Source organism: Coregonus clupeaformis, chromosome 13, assembly GCF_020615455.1.
Source record: "Coregonus clupeaformis isolate EN_2021a chromosome 13, ASM2061545v1, whole genome shotgun sequence".
Lineage (NCBI taxonomy): Eukaryota > Metazoa > Chordata > Actinopteri > Salmoniformes > Salmonidae > Coregonus > Coregonus clupeaformis.
In genome coordinates, this window is record NC_059204.1 from 55021119 (window position 1) to 55040268 (window position 19150).

Genomic DNA, 19150 nt, shown 5'->3' on the forward strand with positions numbered 1-19150 from the left:
TGGGTTGGCCAAAGCTAACTACAGTGGGGGAAAAACGTATTTAGTCAGCCACCAATTGTGCAGGTTCTCCCACTTAAAAAGATGAGAGAGGCCTGTAATTTTCATCAAAGGTACACGTCAACTATGACAGACAAAATGAGAAAAAAAAATCCAGAAAATCACATTGTAGGATTTTTTATGAATTTATCTGCAAATTATGGTGGAAAATAAGTATTTGGTCAATAACAAACGTTTCTCAATACTTTGTTATATTACCCTTTGTTGGCAATGACACAGGTCAAACGTTTTCTGTAAGTCTTCACAAGGTTTTCACACACTGTTGCTGGTATTTTGGCCCATTCCTCCATGCAGATCTCCTCTAGAGCAGTGATGTTTTGGGGCTGTCGCTGGGCAACACGGACTTTCAACTCCCTCTTTCAACTCCCTCTTTCAACTCCCTCCAAAGATTTTCTATGGGGTTGAGATCTGGAGACTGGCTAGGCCACTCCAGGACCTTGAAATGCTTCTTACGAAGCCACTCCTTCGTTGCCCGGGCGGTGTGTTTGGGATCATTGTCATGCTGAAAGACCCAGCCATGTTTCATCTTCAATGCCCTTGCTGATGGAAGGAGGTTTTCACTCAAAATCTCACGATGCATGGCCCCATTCATTCTTTCCTTTACACGGATCAGTCGTCCTGGTCCCTTTGCAGAAAAACAGCCCCAAAGCATGATGTTTCCACCCCCACGCTTCACAGTAGGTATGGTGTTCTTTGGATGCAACTCAGCATTCTTTGTCCTCCAAACACGACGAGTTGAGTTTTTACCAAAAAGTTATATTTTGGTTTCATCTGACCATATGACATTCTCCCAATCCTCTTCTGGATCATCCAAATGCACTCTAGCAAACTTCAAATTGTGTTTCTGGTGTCCTTTGACAGCTCTTTGGTCTTGGCCATAGTGGAGTTTGGAGTGTGACTGTTTGAGGTTGTGGACAGGTGTCTTTTATACTGATAACAAGTTCAAACAGGTGCCATTAATACAGGTAACGAGTGGAGGACAGAGGAGCCTCTTAAAGAAGAAGTTACAGGTCTGTGAGAGCCAGAAATCTTGCTTGTTTATAGGTGACCAAACACTTATTTTCCACCATAATTTGCAAATAAATTCATTAAAAATCCTACAATGTGATTTTCTGGATTTTTTTCCTCAATTTGTCTGTCTTAGTTGACGTGTACCTATGATGAAAATTACAGGCCTCTCTCATCTTTTTAAGTGGGAGAACTTGCACAATTGGTGGCTGACTAAATACTTTTTTCCCCACTGTAGCTAGCTAGCTAGTTAGCTACCTAGCCATTTCATTTGCACTCGCCCTCAAAACACAATTTCAACAGCAGAATTATATCTGAGAAATACTTATCATACTTCAGAAATACTGTATATAATATTACAAAGGCAGAAGGTAATTACAGTGCAACCTACCTCTGATCGCGTCTGGCTAAGAACCCATGAACAAAATACTCCTCCGAGTCAAGTGAAGACGTGCACTTCACTTCAAAAGCCATGGTGGAGATACAGGGTTTGACAGTCAACTTTGAAAGCCAATGGACTAATACATTTAATTGGCCAAGTGGTCGTGAAAGGTTCATACAGACATAAAGGGGAACCAATAATATCGGTTAATGTAAAAAAATTAAAGTCACTACATTTGGAGGGTTTCATCTAACAGCAACGATATAATAATATAAATCTATGAAACTGAAGTGATTTGGTAAAATGTAACAGAGTAAAAAGTAAGTTACTTCCTTCTGAAATTACTTGAATAAGACTACAAGTACAGCCCACAAAGAGTAACTAGAAAAGTACTAGCTCCTCCAAAAGTGTACTTAAGTACATGTAACATGTGGTCCTCTGTAGCTCAGCTGGTAGAGCACGGCGCTTGTAACGCCAAGGTAGTGGGTTCGATCCCCGGGACCACCCATACACAAAAATGGATAAAAGCGTCTGCTAAATGTTCACCCCGCTGCTGCAGTGAGTGAAGTGAATATATTAAATTGGTTCCTTGTTCAAGACATAAATAATATGCTAGTACGGACTGGGATTTGTTCCGGGATTCATCCGATAGCTTTGAGGAGTTTACTGTCACAGGCTTCATCAAGAAGCGCATAGACAATGTCATCCCCATAGTGACTATAAGAATGTATCCAAACCAAAAACCATGGATTACAGGAAATATCCGCGCTGGGCTAAAGGCTAGAGCTACCGCTCTAAAGGAATGGAACACGGACATAGACGCATACAAGAAAGCCCACTACAACCTCCGACGAGATTTCAAACATGCAAAAGGACAATATAGGAGGAAGGTGGATGTTAAAGGAGGGGGTTGCAGTTCCGGAGCGACCCACTAAGTGTCATCCTCCGACAACCTTAGGCACCTCCTTACTCACAGTCTGGACTAATCACCATCCTATTGGTGTCACCTGTGTCTACCTGTTCACCTATGTATTTATGCCCTCACTTCCCTGTGTTCCCTTGCTCAGTTTTCTCTGTTAGTTTCTCTATGCTCAGCTGTACTAATCAGTGTCTGATCGGAGAAGTATGTACAGGTAATCGAAGAGTGTTCTCCATGTTTCTTTATGATTTCAGTCGTAGTTACTATTTCATATTTTGGCTGTCAGCCTGTTTTTGGAGACTTATTTGCTCCACCTTTCTTTTATCATGTTAAGGCCGTTGTTTTGTATCCTGGCTTCGGGACCACCAGTAAAGATCCTTGTTTCACCATCTCTGCCTACTGCCTACTGTCTATCCTGCACCGCACCTGGGTCACACCTCACACCAACCCTTACAGAAAACTGAGCCAATATGGACCCAGTGGAGGCAGCACAGTATCGGAGCTCATTGGCAATGCAGGGAGCTATGCTGAACTAACACGACCACAGCCTGCAGCAGATCACCAAGAATCTCCGCCAGCTGATGATCGCCGTGCAGAGCCGGGTGGACACCCGACCAGCCCCGGCAGCCGCCGGAGCGGAAACCCCGGCAGTGGCATCTCCAGTCTCACCTGCGACATCGCAGGAACCCCGCCTACCACCTCCGGAGAGGTATGAAGGACGTCCAGAGGGCTGCAGGGAATTCCTCACCCAGTGTTCCCTGGTATTCAGCCTACAACCCTCCTCCTTCCCGACGGAGCAGGTCCGGGTGGCCTACATCATCACTCTGTTGACAGGTCGGGCCCTTTCCTGGGCTACTGCTGAGTGGGAGAGCCAAACTCCGGCGTGAGCCGACTCCTACCAATTCACCCGGGAGCTACGCAAGATGTTCGACACCTTTCGGGTGGTGTCGGCAGGGTGACCGTTTAGTGGCAGACTACTCCGTGGAGTTCCGGACCCAGGCTCGAGAGGCAGGATGGGAGGAGGCCGCCCTGGTCATCCTTTTACGTGCATCGGAGGGAATGAAGGACGAACTCTCCTTCAGGGAGCTGCCTGAGCAACTGGATGGCCTCAACGACCTCCTGGTGTGGGTAAACAATTGGCCACATGAAACCTGATGGACGCAAGGCTGGCCCAAGGGTGGAGCGTTCCGTTACTCTCCCTCTCTGAGCCAGTTCCGGTCATGGGCCTGGACGGACGGCCATTGGGGTCGGGCTTCATCACCCGGCGCACTGTACCCGTGCGTGTCCAGGTGGCAGGGGGGCTATGGGAGGATATTCAGTTTTTCATTGTGGACTCTCCGGAGTGTCCCCTTGTCCTTGGGCACCCCTGGCTGGTCGCCCACAAACCCCGGATAGACTGGTCCAAGGGGCGGCTCATCCTGGAGGGAGGATCCGCCCCCTGTCCTGTTCCGGTCTCCACCGACCACTCATCAGCCCAAACCACCGTCCCAGACCACCTATCAGTCCTCACCTCTTCCTCAGGTCCCGCACTCCAAACCGCCTACTGCCCTAGCGGCAGTTGCAACCTGGAGGACGGCGGCTACAGACTCCGTCACCGGCCCAGACCTGGCAGGCGTTCCCCAGAAGTATTTGGATCTGGGGGAGTTGTTTAGTAAGAGGCGTGCCAAGGGTCTACCTCCTCATAGGCCATACGACTGCGCTATCGATCTCCTGCCGGGCGCAATGCCCACACGAGGGCGATTGTTTTCCTTGTCCCGACCAGAGACGCCTGCCATGAGGGAGTATATCAGCGAGGCACTCGTCAAGGGTCACATCCGCCCATCTACCTCACCCGCGGGCACGGGCTTCTTCTTCATGGGGAAAAAGGACGGTGGGCAATGGCCGTGCATTGATTACCGGGCGCTCAATGACATCACAGTTAAGAACCGCTACCCACTCCCCCTGATGATGACGGCATTCGAGTCGTTGCAGGGAGCCCGGATCTTCACCAAGCTGGACTTACGAAATGCCTACAACCTGGTGAGGATTCGGGAGGGGGACGAGTGGAATACGGCTTTTAACACACCCAGTGGGCATTACGAGTACCAAGTCATGCCGTTCGGTCTAGCCAACGCGCCTGCGGTGTTCCAGGCATTGGTCAATGACGTGCTCCGGGACCTCCTCGACCACAGTGTCTTAGTGTATTTGGATGAAATCCTAATATTTTCAAAGGACATGAGTGAACACCAGCAGCACGTTCGGCAGGTCCTCCAACGCCTTCTCCGTCACCAGCTCTACATCAAGGCGGAGAAGTGCATGTTCCACACGGAGACAGTCTCCTTCCTGGGGTGGACCCAGCCAAGGTCAGCGCGGTACTGGAATGGCCCCAGCCCCCCCCCCCCCTCAAGCAACTACAACGTTTTTTAGGGTTCGCTAATTTTTATAGGTGATTTATTTGCAATTTTAGCTCCCTAGCCGCTCCCCTGACAGCCCTCACCAAGACGAGCGTGCGCTCCTTCGCTTCCAGAAGTGGGGAAAGCATTCGATGCGCTGAATCTGCGCTTTACAATGGCCCTGGTCCTAGGGCATCCTGATCCGTCCCTACCGTTCATTGTGGAGGTGGATGCTTCAGACGTTGCGGTGGGAGCAATCCTGTCCCAGCGGTTCCTCACGGACGGTAAGACTCACCCCTGCGCGTTTCTCTCCCGTCGGCTGTCCCTGGCGGAGCGTAATTACGACGTGGGGAACCGTGAGCTGCTAGCGGTCAAGCTCGCCCTGGAGGAGTGGAGGCATTGGCTAGAGGGGGCCGCCCATCCATTCGTCGTGTGGACTGACCATAAGAACTGTGCCTACATTCAGGGGGCCAAGAGGCTCAACTCGCGCCAGGCCAGGTGGGCGTTGTTCTTCACCAGGTTCCGTATATGGGTAAGAGACCTAGCTAGCTACATTTTCAGATATTATCTGTTTCTAATTTAGTCAGAAAGTCATTTTCATTGCAAGTTAATGCGTACTGTTAGCTAGCTAGCTAACGTTAGCTGGCTGGCTCGCTAGCTAACGTTACGTGTATGATCTGTGTAGTAATATTATTTGTATCTCAGAGCCATTTACATTGCTAGTTATAGCCTAATGTTAGCTAGCTAGCTAACACTGAACCTAGTTGGTTAGCTACCTGCAGATTCATGCAGGGTAGTAACGTTATGAGTTAGGATTATGGTTCATTGTTTAGCTAACTAGCTAGCTACATGTCTAAACAAAAGACTCCACTATGCAATTAACCATTTCACTGTACCGTTTACACCTTCTGTATCCTGTGCATGTGACAAATAAACGTTGATTTTATTTGATATACTATATATTTACCAGAGATGGTAATGTGAAGAACAACATGACCTGCACCAAAGTCAAATTAGGATATAATGTTAGGCCACCGAGACAGTGTCCAAGTTCTAAAATTCTCCGGTAGAATGCCCTGCTTTTATTTCGTCACACTCACAACCGTAAGCTATTTTCTGTAATTAGCTTGCCATTAACTTGTAGTTAATGATGTTGGTGGGAGTTTATTTTCCTGTAATACTGAATACAAATGAGCTAAAGTTAAGATGTAGTCAGCTATATGATATGATAGATTGACATATACTAAATTCATTTTTAAACGGATGGTTATATTGGTGTTAAAATAAAACAGTTATGCTATTTTGGACCACCAGGCTGCTGATGTCACACGTGAATCCTTAAAGAGATGGGTGGGGCTAAGGCTTGTGAACAACGTTGAATGGGTGTAGACAAAGAAGAGCTCTTCAGTAGGTGTACCAAAGCATTCAAGGGCCATTTTCTCAAAAGTGGGGTTAGAAGTTTATCAACTTTCAAAGCAGAATAACTTTCCCATTGTTCCTGAACTTTAGTGTATGCTATACCATTTTCTAGCTCTGAGTCTCTACTTTTATCCAATGTAAAAAAAAAACACAATTTCAAATGTTGCTACATAAAACCGAATCGAGCCGGTTGGTCACATTTTTTTGTATTTTAAGAGAACGAGTTGAGCATTCCTCAGCTACTGTATTTCATGCTCCTGTCAATATATCACCTATTTTAGCACATGCATAAGGATTGATCGCGCAATCTGATTTCCTAACAAAATCTGAATCATTTTTTGATGATAAACGAAGTGATACGTCATCATTTCAGCATGCCCACGTTACAACGTTACAACTGTCATTCAAAATAACCATTTTTCGCTGCGAGCAGGGTTCGAACCTGCGCGGGAAGATCCCATTGGATTTCAAGTCCAACGCCTTAACCACTCGGCCATCGCAGCTTATACTTTACAACGCTGTAATGATAAATAATGAACTACCCTTTTATGGCGTTGATGATTGCGTAAACATTATACAACCAGGCAGTTTAGCTAGCTACTTTGATTATAGGCTACCATCCAACACAGTGGATAGTATTTAGCTAAATAGCAATTGCACTGTCTGACAACAAAGAGCATGAACATCGCTGATCTAGCTAGCTACAACGTATACAGTAGCAAGCCTTGCTAACTTAACGTTAGGCGTCAAGAAGCTAACTTCAACAGTCTTCTGTTGTGCGCCACTGTGAACCTTGTTGACATCAGATATTGCAAAAGTGAATGTAGAAATGAAAGACTAAATGCATAAGGTCCTTACCAACCTGTTCAACAAGGTGCTATATCGGATAATGGGACGTTTTCGACAACATAAAACCTTAAAGCCAGACACTTTACAGGGACTAGTTTTAAATTGCTGAAGTACTGCTTCCATTAGTATCACGTGGGGATGTAGCTCAGTGGTAGAGCGCATGCTTCGCATGTATGAGGCCCCGGGTTCAATCCCCGGCATCTCCATGTTTTCCGAAGATGATATTTTTCTAATCTTCGTTATGTTATTTTACAAAAAAAATCACCATGGAATAAAAACGACAACATAAATCCACATTCAACAAACTGCAATACTGTTATTGTTATTATTATTATTACACAGACAAACTTTATACACGTCATTTAGGGTTCGCTTTGCTTTACCGTTTTTTAGACTATGCAGCATTTTCAAATACAATTCAAGTTCAATTTAAAAAATGAAGACTCTTGGCTTTTCTTTTGCCCACTTGCATTTATGTATATAATATTTACCATACATAATTAACAGCAAAACTGTTTAATCTTTAGTTTGACAAACATAAACGTCATAGCTACATTCAAGATTCAAGGCATTCACAGGGTTCATACACATTTGACAGATGGCATTTCATGATTACTTCTCGATAACTTTTAACAAAATGTCCATGACCAACAATTGGCGACATCTCTATGTACAAATAAAAAAGTAAGCATAATGTGGTATCGACACCATGGGTGGCTGCTCTCTCATCCCATGTACCACCTCATGTCACTGAGCAAGGCACTTAATCCCTCATGGTATAAAACATGTGGTCAATCCTCCATTTATGTCTTTTGAAATAATTTGCTCATTGAATATATCAAAGATGAAATGGCTATGGTAGGCTACATATCTTTTTATTCAGCTGAAGCAAGCCCACAGATTTTCTTCAGGAAATGTTCATTTTCTAGTTTAGTCATTTTTATTTTAGCTACCTCATAAAGATGGCGCCATACTGGATGGCTGCCGTTTTGAAAGCTCCGACCCAACTTCACTATTTTGTGATTATTATTTTTATTTTTACTTTATTTTCACTAAATGTATCCGCTATCATTTCTTACAACCAACAATAACTTTTCAACATCAGATCGGTAGTTACTTACTTCAATTCCGGCTTCAACTTTGACTCTTCTGCCCTGGGCTCTCTCTGTAATTCCGACCCAATTTTCAGGCTACCCATGAGGAAACGCGGGCGTTACAAAGGCAAGAGGGCAGGGATCCTGGTGTGATTAAGGCGAAGGGAAAACCGGCCAACTACAATATTCTTTGCTTTTCTGAAACATGGCTCTCGGACAAGATACCCCCCATGGCTATCCAACTCGATGGATTCTCCATTCACCGGGTGGACAGGACAGTGGAGTCAGGGAAATCGAGGGGGGAGGGGTTTGCCTCTACTTCAACACCAACTGGTGTGCAAACTCCAGCGCGGTGGAAGTGTCGACCCACTGTTCATCAGTCTTGGAATACCTGCTGGTCAAATTCTGACCCTTCTACCTCCCAAGGTGGTGGTGCGGACAGCCCAGTACATCACTGGGGCCGGGCTCCCTGCCATCCAGGACATCTATATCAGGCGGTGTGGAAGGAAGGCCCGGAAAATCGTTAAAGACTCCAACCACCCAAGTTATAGACTATTCTCTCTGCTTTCGCACAGCAAGCGGTACCGGTGCATCAAGACTGACACCAACAGGCTCTTGAACAGCTTCTATCCCCAAACAATAAGACTGATAAATAGCTAACAGAATAGCTACATCGACTATCTGAGTTAACCTTGTATCTTTATTGACCACACTCACAGGGCCCTACACACTCACACTCACTCCATCATCTGCTCACTCACACATAATATGCACATACATTTATACTGACTCTACCCACACGCACACCCACTCACATACAAGCTGCTGCTATTCTGTTAGTCTTATATCCTGTTGCCTAATCACCTTACCCCTATACATATATATATACACCTACATCACTCCAGAGTCCTTGCACAATATAAATATGGTATTTGAAAGGATGTAGCTCAGTTAGTAGCGCATGGTGTTTGCAACGCCAGGGTTTTGGGTTCAATTCCCACGGGGGCCATAAAAAATAAAAAATTTATGCACTCACTAACTGTAAGTCGCTCTGGATAAGAGCGTCTGCTAAATGACTAAAATGTAAATGTAAAATGAACTGACCCCGTATATAGTATGCTTACTTACTTTATTGTGTTCTATTCTTAATTTTAGTGTTTTTTTTTTAATATTACGTTGTTTTTGTTTAAAGTATTGTTGAGTTTTGAGTTTGCAAGAAAGGCATTTCACTGTACTTGTGCATGTGACATTAAAACTTGAAACTTGAAAGTGTTTACTTTGCAGGCTGATTAGCATCTATTCAGATGCAATGTCCCTCCCATACATTGAATGCCCAAATCTACTGGAAGTATCTACAAAACAAGTTTTGAAGCCACATAATCCAAAAGAAAGGCTACATCTAATCTTTTTTCCTAAAATTAATGTTCAGAACTCACAAATTTATATTTTGATTCACATGATTCGATTCATCGCGATTGAACTGAATCCCAACTAATACAATGGTGAAGTGAATCGTTCATTTCGTCAAAACGAATCGTTTAAATGAATCATATGAATCGTTCAAAATAGTAAATCAACTTTGTACTGCCTTTTTCGCGAGTGTCGGTGGAAAGTTTTTTGGGACATGACATGACGAAAACATTAATACATGCTACCAAACGCCAAACAGTTAACTACAGGGTAAAATATTTGTTTTGAATTGGCAACCTAGTTAGTCTGCTCTCTATCAGACAGTACTTTATAGACTAGGCCTACCTGCTGTAGTCTCTCTCTCCTTGAGCAACAGCCTACTCGTCAAGCACACACGCAGGTGATGCTCGCAAACACAGGCGTGCTTGTGTCAAATCAAATCAAATAACATTTTATTTGCCACATGCGCCGAATACAACAGGTGTAGACATTACGTGAAATGCTTACTTACAGCCCTTAACCAACAATGCATTTATTTTTTAATTAAAAAGTAAAATAAAATAACAGTAGGGAGTCTATATACAGGGGGTTACCGGTGCAGAGTCAATGTGCGGGGGCACCGGCTAGTTGAGGTAGTTGAGGTTGTTGAGGTAATATGTACATGTGGGTAGAGTTAAAGCGACTATGCATAAATAATTAACAGAGTAGCAGCAGCGTAAAAATATGGGGTGGGGGTGGGGGGGCAGTGCAAATAGTCTGGGTAGCCATGATTAGCTGTTCAGGAGTCTTTTGGCTTGGGGATAGAAGCTGTTGTGAAGCCTTTTGGAGCTAGACTTGGCGCTCCGGTACCACTTGCCGTGCGGTAACAGAGAGAACAGTCTATGACTAGGGTGGCTGGAGAATTTTGAGGGCCTTCCTCTGGTCCTGGATGGCAGGAAGCTTGGCCCCAGTGATGTACTGGGCCGTACGCACTACCCTCTGTAGTGCCTTGCGGTCGGAGGCCGAGCAGTTGACATACCAGGCGGTGATGGAACCAGTCAGGATGCTCTCGATGGTGCAGCTGTATAACATTTTGAGGATCTGAGGACCCATGCCAGCCCCGTCGATGAGAATGGGGGCGTGCTCAGTCCTCTTTTTTTCCCCTGTAGTCCACAATCATCTCCTTTGTCTTGGTCACGTTGAGGGAGAGGTTGTTATCCTGGCACCACACGGCCAGGTCTCTGACGTCCTCCCTATAGGCTGTCTCATCGTTGTCTGTGATCATGCCTACCACTGTTGTGTCGTCGGCAAACTTAATGATGGTGTTTGAGTCGTGCCTGGCCATGCAGTTATGGGTGAACAGGGAGTACATGAGGGGACTGAGCACGCACCCCTGAGGGGCTCCGTGTTGAGGATCAGCGTGGCAGATGTGTTGTTACCTACCCTTACCACCTGGGGGCGGACAGTCAAGAAGTCCAGGATCCAGTTGCAGAGGGAGGTGTTTAGTCCCAGGATCCTTAGCTTAGTGATGAGCTTTGAGGGCACTATGGTGTTGAACGCTGAGCTGTAGTCAATGAATAGCATTCTCACGTAGGTGTTCCTGTTGTCCAGGTGGGAAAGGGCAGTGTGGAGTGTAATAGAGATTGCATAATCTGTGGATCTGTTGGGGCGGTATGCAAATTGGAGTGGGTCTAGGGTTTCTGGGATAATGGTGTTGATGTGAGCCATGACCAGCCTTTCAAAGCACTTCATGGCTACAGACGTCAGTGCTACGGGTCGGTAGTCATTTAGGCAGGTTATCTTAGTGTCCTTGGGCACGGGGACTATGGTGGTCTGCTTGAAACATGTTGGTATTACAGACTCAGTCAGGGACATGTTGAAAATGTCAGTGAAGACACTTGCCAGTTGGTCAGCACACGCTCAGAGTACACGTCCTGGTGATCCGTCTGGCCCTGCAGCCTTGTAAATGTTGATCTGCTTAAAAGTCTTACTCACATCGGCTACGGAGAGCGTGATCACATAGTCATCCGGAACAGCTGGTGCTCTCATGCATGCTTCAGTGTTGCTTGCCTCGAAGCGAGCATAGAAGTGGTTTAGCTCGTCTGGGAGGCTTGTGTCACTGGGCAGCTCGCGGCTGTGCTTCCCTTTGTAGTCTGTAATAGTTTTCAAGCCCTGCCACATCCGACGAGCGTCAAAGCCGGTGTAGTACGATTCAATCTTAGTCCTGTATTGACTCTTTTCCTGTTTGATTTTTCGTCGGAGGGCATAGCGGGATTTCTTATAAGCGTCCAGGTTAGAGTCACGCTCCTTGAAAGCGGCAGCTCTACCCTTTAGCTCAGTGCGGATGTTGCCTGTAATCCATGGCTTCTGGTTGGTGTATGTACGTATGGTCACTGTGGGAACGACGTCATCGATGCACTTACTGATGAAGCCAGTGACTGATGTGGTGTACTCCTCAATGCTATCTGAAGAACACATGTTCCAGTCTGTGCTAGCAAAACAGTCCTGTAGCTTAGCATCTGCGTCATCTGACCACTTTTTTATTAACTGAGTCACTGGTTCTTCCTGCTTTAGTTTTTGAATATAAGCAGGAATCAGGAGGATAGAGTTATGTTCAGATTTGCCAAATGGAGGGCGAGGGAGAGCTTTGTATGCGTCTCTGTGTGTGGAGTAAAGGTGGTCTAGTTTTTTTTCCCCCTGGTTGCACATTTAACATACTGTAGAAATTAGGTAGAACGGATTTAAGTTTCCCTGCATTAAAGTCCCCGGCCACTAGGAGCGCTGTCATTCCAATCCTGGCTGATATGCCGATTTTTATTTGATTGATAAAATATTTAAAAACTGTGCCTGAATAAATTACATTAACAGAAATTATTAAATACATTTCCATGACTTTTCCAAAACTTTTCGGATTTGATCATTTTCCAAACCTTTTCTAGGCCTGGAAAACACCATTTTAAAATCCCATTACTTTTAGAGGATTTTCATGACCATATGAACCCTACATTAAATTAAATTCATGTTCATGAATGTTGCATTTTACCTAATGAAACCCATTGCGTGTGGTAACTGTAAAAAAGTATATATTTATTTTTTACAGTCTATGACTTTACCCCAGGATACACATTATGGGCGGTAACTATAGAAACAAAATAGCTTTATTCATGTCAGGGGAATTTAGCGAAACAAGGTTGCTATATTCACATCAGGGGTATTTAGCGAAGTGTCTACCTATTAGCAATGCACCTCCTTGTTATTGCATTTCCATTTTCGTGTGTTGCACTTGCATTCAAGACATTATGAAAGTGTTCATACTTATTTTAAATGTATGTAGTTCTGTCCTTGTGATGTACTTGTCTAATAATATTATGTATTATGTAATGTTATATGTTTTGTGTGGACCCCAGGAAGAGTACTGCTGCTTTAGTAGCCCAAAGGCCAGTTGATGGCGATATTGTTTCATTTCAAATCTTATCATCAAAAGGGCATCTACGCAGCTATACACTCCTATCCCCTATAGACCGGTTCGTACATAACACATTATCCATTCAGGCTGCAAATGTGTCGATTTCCTCCTTAACTCGATTTAATGGCGAGAAGGCAGGAAAAATATGCATACTTTCTTTATGAAACACAATTTTCCACCACATTGCTTACAACAATCAGACCAAAGGTAAACAACAGACGGCTGCAACCTTAGCCACTCTAGCATGGTGGTGGAAAATTATGTTTCATAAAGAATGTACGGTAAAACTATAATTAATAGCCCAGGCATTTATTTGCTTCAATCACTGAACACAACCGGCGCTTATTATAGACAGGCTTCTATTTGAGCCAGGCATCTATTTCCTTAATGCACACAGATTTTGCTCAATAAAATTTTAAAAAGACTACCACACTGTTTATTGCGAGCAGTATAAACATTATAATAACAAACCCATCGCTGATCAGACGTGCATTTAATTTAAGTTTTATGGTATGCATATTTTACAAAAATTTTCCAGTCTTCTCGACATTAAATCCAGTTAAGGAGGAAATGGATGCATTTGCAGCCTGAATGGAAATTGTTTTATGTACGAACCGTCCACAAGTGTATAGCCGGCTGCATAGATTCCCTTTGGATGGTAAACTGAAACTACTCAATATCGCCATCTGCAGGCCTTTATAATAATAATAATATGCCATTTAGCAGATGCTTTTATCCAAAGCGACTTACAGTCATGCGTGCATACATTTTTGTGTATGGGTGGTCCCAGGGATCGAACCCACTACCTTGGCGTTACAAGCGCCGTGCTCTACCAGTTGAGCTACTACTTGTTGACCTATGACTAACAATAACCTCTGTGCATCAATAGCAAACTCTGTGTTAAAATAGTGTAGGCTGCCACCACCTAAGTAGAAACATGTATTAGTAATGCATCACATAACGTATGTATGTAAATTAAAAACATGGTTCCACTGGGGCTCGAACCCAGGACCTTCTGCGTGTAAAGCAGACGTGATAACCGCTACACTATGGAACCACATGATTCGTAGCATACCAGTATGGGGTAAAGTATGCAATATATGGTAGCGCTTGCAAACGTAGCTACACATTTTTGAGTATTAATTCCACGTGGCAAGATGGATAACTAACTACTATCTAATTACTGTAGCTAATTAAGCCATTACATGCCATGAACACACAAATGTAAAGACATATATCCTTAGCTAGTTATTTCGGAGCTACCATAGAAGTAGTTAACACATGTGCATCTGCTGGGACACCAGCTATCTAACTAGTGACCGGTATCTATCTTGGCGTTAGAGACCTCTTTAACGCCCATAAAGCTCCGATTCAAACACCCATTCACCAGATCTGCAAGCATTTTAATGTCGAAATACGTTCGTTGATCACCAAATATGGAGTTTCGTTGGGCAACTATCTTCATTACTCTCGTTATGGCCTGTACTTCCAAAAAAGGTCTAAATAAAAATGAACAACAAACCAAAAAAAAGAGGCTATTCGGCCCCTCCAATCACTCATTACTGCCGCACCCAGGTCGGAAGTGCACAACAGTTCCAAACAATGGAACGCCGTTTGTCTTTGCGTGTCAAAAAAGATACACGTCAACGTGACAAATAAGTTTGTTGACCAATCAGGACCTGAATATGACTAACGTCACATAACAATTTAACACGTTCATACAGTTTTTACGTAGTTATTACACTATCACTCGTATTTCATGTCACGACTCATCGATATCTATGCTATGATGCTGGTAAAGTTTTGTCTCGCGCACCTGCCCTTCCCCAAGCTCTGGACAGTGCTGGTCATAAAAAAAGCTAGCTATCGTTAGCTGATGGATGCAAACAATGTTCTTCCCCAAAAACATAGCAAAACGACAATCTGTTTCAGTAGCTATAGTTAGCTAGCTAACTATCTAGCTAGGTGTCATCATCTAAAATACCCCTAATTTATAAAACTGTTCTTATTTGATTAATGGTGGTCGGACCCACCTGTGTGAAGCTAATAAGAACTAACCACAATAGTGGGATTTGCGGTTAGACTTCTAAATACAAGTCTGTAATTGACAGTGACGCAAACAGGGGCGGTGTGTTCAATAGGGCGATATGGGCGACGCACTGCCAAACGGGAAAAGGAAGGGATTTTTTTTCTAATCAATTATATCACGGCAACAGTAGTTATCAGTGTTGTAATCTAGACGTCTGATCTGCCACAGTGCCACACTGCCACTAAATGTCCAATCAGGCTAAAGTCGTGCTTCAAATGGCCACCCCCCCTTTTGGGGCGATTTCAGTCAGGTTGAAAATCGCCCAGAAGTCTGTCATAGACTCCCATGTAAAATCTATTTTTTTCAAATTTCAGAGCTTTCAATACAATCTCTATGGGTGTCTGAGGGCTTGCACTTACGCGCTTTCGTCATACGTAACGTAACCATGAACGTAACTAAGAAAAGAGCGGGTAGCAGCGTCTCTGTTGCGACCTGCAGTGTGTGTGACGTTTGGTGTGGCGTTATCTTATGTTTTTAATCTTATGTTTTTAATTTGTACACTTAGTGGCATTATTTTATGTTTTTAATTTGTACACTTAGTTTACAAACATTCTGCCAACCATGGATTTCCAGTGGTGGGGTCACGGTGTTGGACTGATCTTGTTGATCGTGTACATACCCGCTACGAACGGACTAAATAATGAAAACGCTGCTGGCAGCGGAATCCAATACAGCAGGGAGTTTTTACTACAATGCAACTCAAATACGAACGCGATGGATATCCCAATGGCCCATCTAATACCTGATTGTCTGCGAGTGGATTACAAACCCAAATGCAAACGTGGAAAACACGGGGGAATCAGACAACGACTTAAAAAAAATTAAGAACAAACTTCCCTTACCCACCACCTTGCTGATTAATGCCCAGTCACTGAGGGGGAAAGCGGATGAGTTGTCAGCGAATCTGCGCTTCCAACACGAATATCGGGAGGCCTGTTTGCTGGCATTTACTGAGACTTGGCTGGATGACAGAGTCCCGGACAGAGAAGTGGAGCCGGCCGGCTTCACCCTGGTCAGAGCGGACCGCGATCTGACAGTCACAGGGAAACTTCACGGCGGGGGCGTCTGCCTGCTTGTCAGCGACCAGTGGTGTAAATCGATCCTGGTAAGAGAGCGACTCTGTACCCCCGACATTGAACTGCTTTCTGTGTCACTGCGACCTTACTATCTGCCCCGTGAGTTCCCCCAATTGTTTGTTACCGTTGTGTACATTCAACCAAAAGCTAATATAACAAAGGCATCAGAGATTATTTATAATCTGTCACAGAAACTGGAATCCATCTCCCCCGACGCACCCAAATTTATTTTAGGGGATTTTAACAACTGTACCTTGCACAAAGTCTTGCGCACATACCATCAGTATGTGAAATGTCACACTAGGAAAAATAGGACTCTTGATTTGTGCTATGGGACAATACCAAAGGCGTTCTCTGCCACCACCAGACCTCCTCTGGGGGACATCAGACCACAATGTGGTCTACCTCAGGCCAATTTACTGTCGCCTCCTGGAGAGGGGAGAAACCCACAGTTAAAACTGTCCAGATCTGGAATGACAACAGTATCACTTGGGGTGTTTTGACTGTACAATGTGGGAGGTATTTGAGGACAGCAGCTCTGATCTGGATGAACTCACAGAGGTTATTTCAGACTATGTAAACTTCTGTGTTGAGTCAGTTGTGCCTACTAAGACCTGTAAAATCTTCCCTAACAACAAGCCTTGGGTATCAAAACATCTAAAATCACTACTTGATAGGAAGAAGGCAGTTTATGCTGGGGGTGATAGACAGGCTTTAAGAGATGTACAACGTGAGATAAAAAGACAGATACTGGTGGACAAGTTTTGCGGAGTGTTTGAGTTAGCTTTGCGAGGCAAAGATGAAACTGAGGGCTCCACCAACCCTGGTAAGCCAACACTTTTGAGATCAGTCAATAAATGCTTCTGGTATTGACTTATATGCTGCCCCTGTCTTCATGTTGTTGCTGGACATATCTTTTTTAAAATGTGTGTAGGTCACCTAAATCATCAGAAAAATTGCCCCCCCTGAGAATTTTTTCAGGAGCCGCCACTGGACGCAAATGAATAGAAATAGTGGAATTATGCCATGGATCATGCTAAACGAGGTTGGATTGTTATATAAATTCAACAAAATAAAATAATTTGTTAATTTGACAAAAATCTGATGAAATCACACTGGTTGTATTAGAGTTTAGAATTGCATTGAGGTCATATTTATTTCACTGTACAGCCTTACCTATGGATTATGGATCAATGACATGGGGTATCAGTCGACTCAGTGACACCCAGAGAACATTGTGGGACTCTGAAACCACTGTGAATTGAGCCACATTTATTGTACCAGTCACCCTACTATGTGTATTGAACACTATTCCAAAGGAAAAACAATACAACCTGGATGTTTTGGAGTCTGATAACTCTGAAGAGGACGTTGGGAAAAAAGCTCTTGGTACTGAGTAGACTGACACCCCATTTAATTGATCCCCAATCCTTAGGTAAGGCTGTACAGTGCAAAATGAATGTCAATACGCACAATAGGTTGACTGGGGAGGTGATTTCCCACAGTCACAGTCCCAAGATAAGAGCTACAACGCTAATATTTCCGTAAACTCTTCACAGTTGTGTTCTGTGGGTGTCACTGAGTAGACTGATACCACATTTCATTGCTCCACATTCCAACCTTGTTTAACATTATCTAGTCTAAATAATGCATGGTTTCACCAATTGTAACAGAATTGCAGAACGCTGCAGCCCGTCTGGTGTTCAACCTTCCCAAGCTCTCTCATGTCACCCCGCTCCTCCGCACACTCCACTGGCTTCCAGTTGAGGCTCACATCTACTACAAGACCATGGTGCTTGCCTACGGAGCTGTGATGGGAACGGCACCTCCTTACCTTCAGGCTCTGATCAGACCCTACACCCAAACGAGGGCACTACGTTCATCCACCTCTGGCCTGCTAGCTCTGTCATGAACCCTGCGTCCTGAGTCGGTTCCTGCCTGTGTTGCCGTTTTTTCTGCTCTGAATCTCCTGTTTCCTGAAGGTTCTTGAACGCTCCCTGCCTGGTTGCCGGGCGACGTTGCTAGGCGGGAGATCTCCCGATTACCCGCACCTGCATCTCATCAGCGATCGGCACACCTGGTCCTGATCATCACCCTTCATAAGCTCTGACCTGACATCCATTCCCTGCCGGATCGTTAGCCATGAACAGTATGTTTGTCAGCGTATCAGCCTCTGAGTTACTAGCGTTAGTTTTGTTGTTTTGCACCTTGTTGGCTTGCCGTGTACTTACCTCCGTTTGTTTCTATCTACAGTCATTCTCCCGGAACCTTCACCCAACCCCTGCCTGGTTGTCGGCGGCTGCCGAGCCATTATTGGATCTGCCACTGCACCTCCACCAACTCATCTCCGCCGCCCGCTCTGTCCCCTGGATTATTCTGCATCGTTTTTTGAATCTGTTAATAAATACTCACCTTCGTTCAACTCACCTTGTCCTGGTCTGCTTCTGGGTTCTGGCTTAGAAAACCATGACAGAACGATCCGGCCAGAAATGAACCCAGCGGACCTGGACTCTGTTCGCCATGCCATTACCCATCAGGAGAAGATGTTGGGACAACACAGCACGGCGCTACAGGAGATAGCGTTGTCAGTTCGGAACTTTTCTACCAGTCTGACGAAGATCCAGGCTCGGCTCAGTTTGCTGGTGGAGAATCCACCACCGGTTTCACCCATCTCGCCTGCCGCTTCTGGAGCTGTGCCCTTCCGGGCTTCAGCCGTATGGGAACGACAGGACACCTGCATGGCTTCATACCAGGAGTTCACGGCAGAGATGAGGAAGCTGTTTGACCATCCAGTCCGAGGTAAGGACGCAGCTAAGCGCCTGTTTTCTCTTCGCCAAGGAACTCGCAGCGTTGCCGACTTCGTTATCGAATTCAGGACATTGGCTGTGGAGAGTGGGTGGAATGAGGAGTCACTGCAAGCGGCCTTTTACCAGGGGCTGTCGGAGCAACTCAAGGATGAGTTGATCTCCTATCCGGAGCCTAGTGACCTGGACAGCTTGGTAGCCTTGTCTATTCGGGTGGATAACAGAG

At 44.8% G+C, this 19150-nt stretch overlaps 3 non-coding genes across 3 annotated transcripts; 1 reads left to right on the forward strand and 2 right to left on the reverse strand.

The window, feature by feature from the left end:
• Positions 1–6578: 6578 nt before the first annotated feature.
• Positions 6579–6660, reverse strand: trnas-uga. Its single transcript has one exon. It is a non-coding gene; the product is annotated as a tRNA-Ser (tRNA).
• A 480-nt stretch (positions 6661–7140) lies between these two features.
• On the forward strand, positions 7141–7212 carry trnaa-cgc. Its single transcript has one exon. It is a non-coding gene; the product is annotated as a tRNA-Ala (tRNA).
• A 6727-nt stretch (positions 7213–13939) lies between these two features.
• trnav-uac lies at positions 13940–14012 on the reverse strand. The gene has a single exon. It is a non-coding gene; the product is annotated as a tRNA-Val (tRNA).
• Between the last annotated feature and the right edge of the window lie 5138 nt (positions 14013–19150).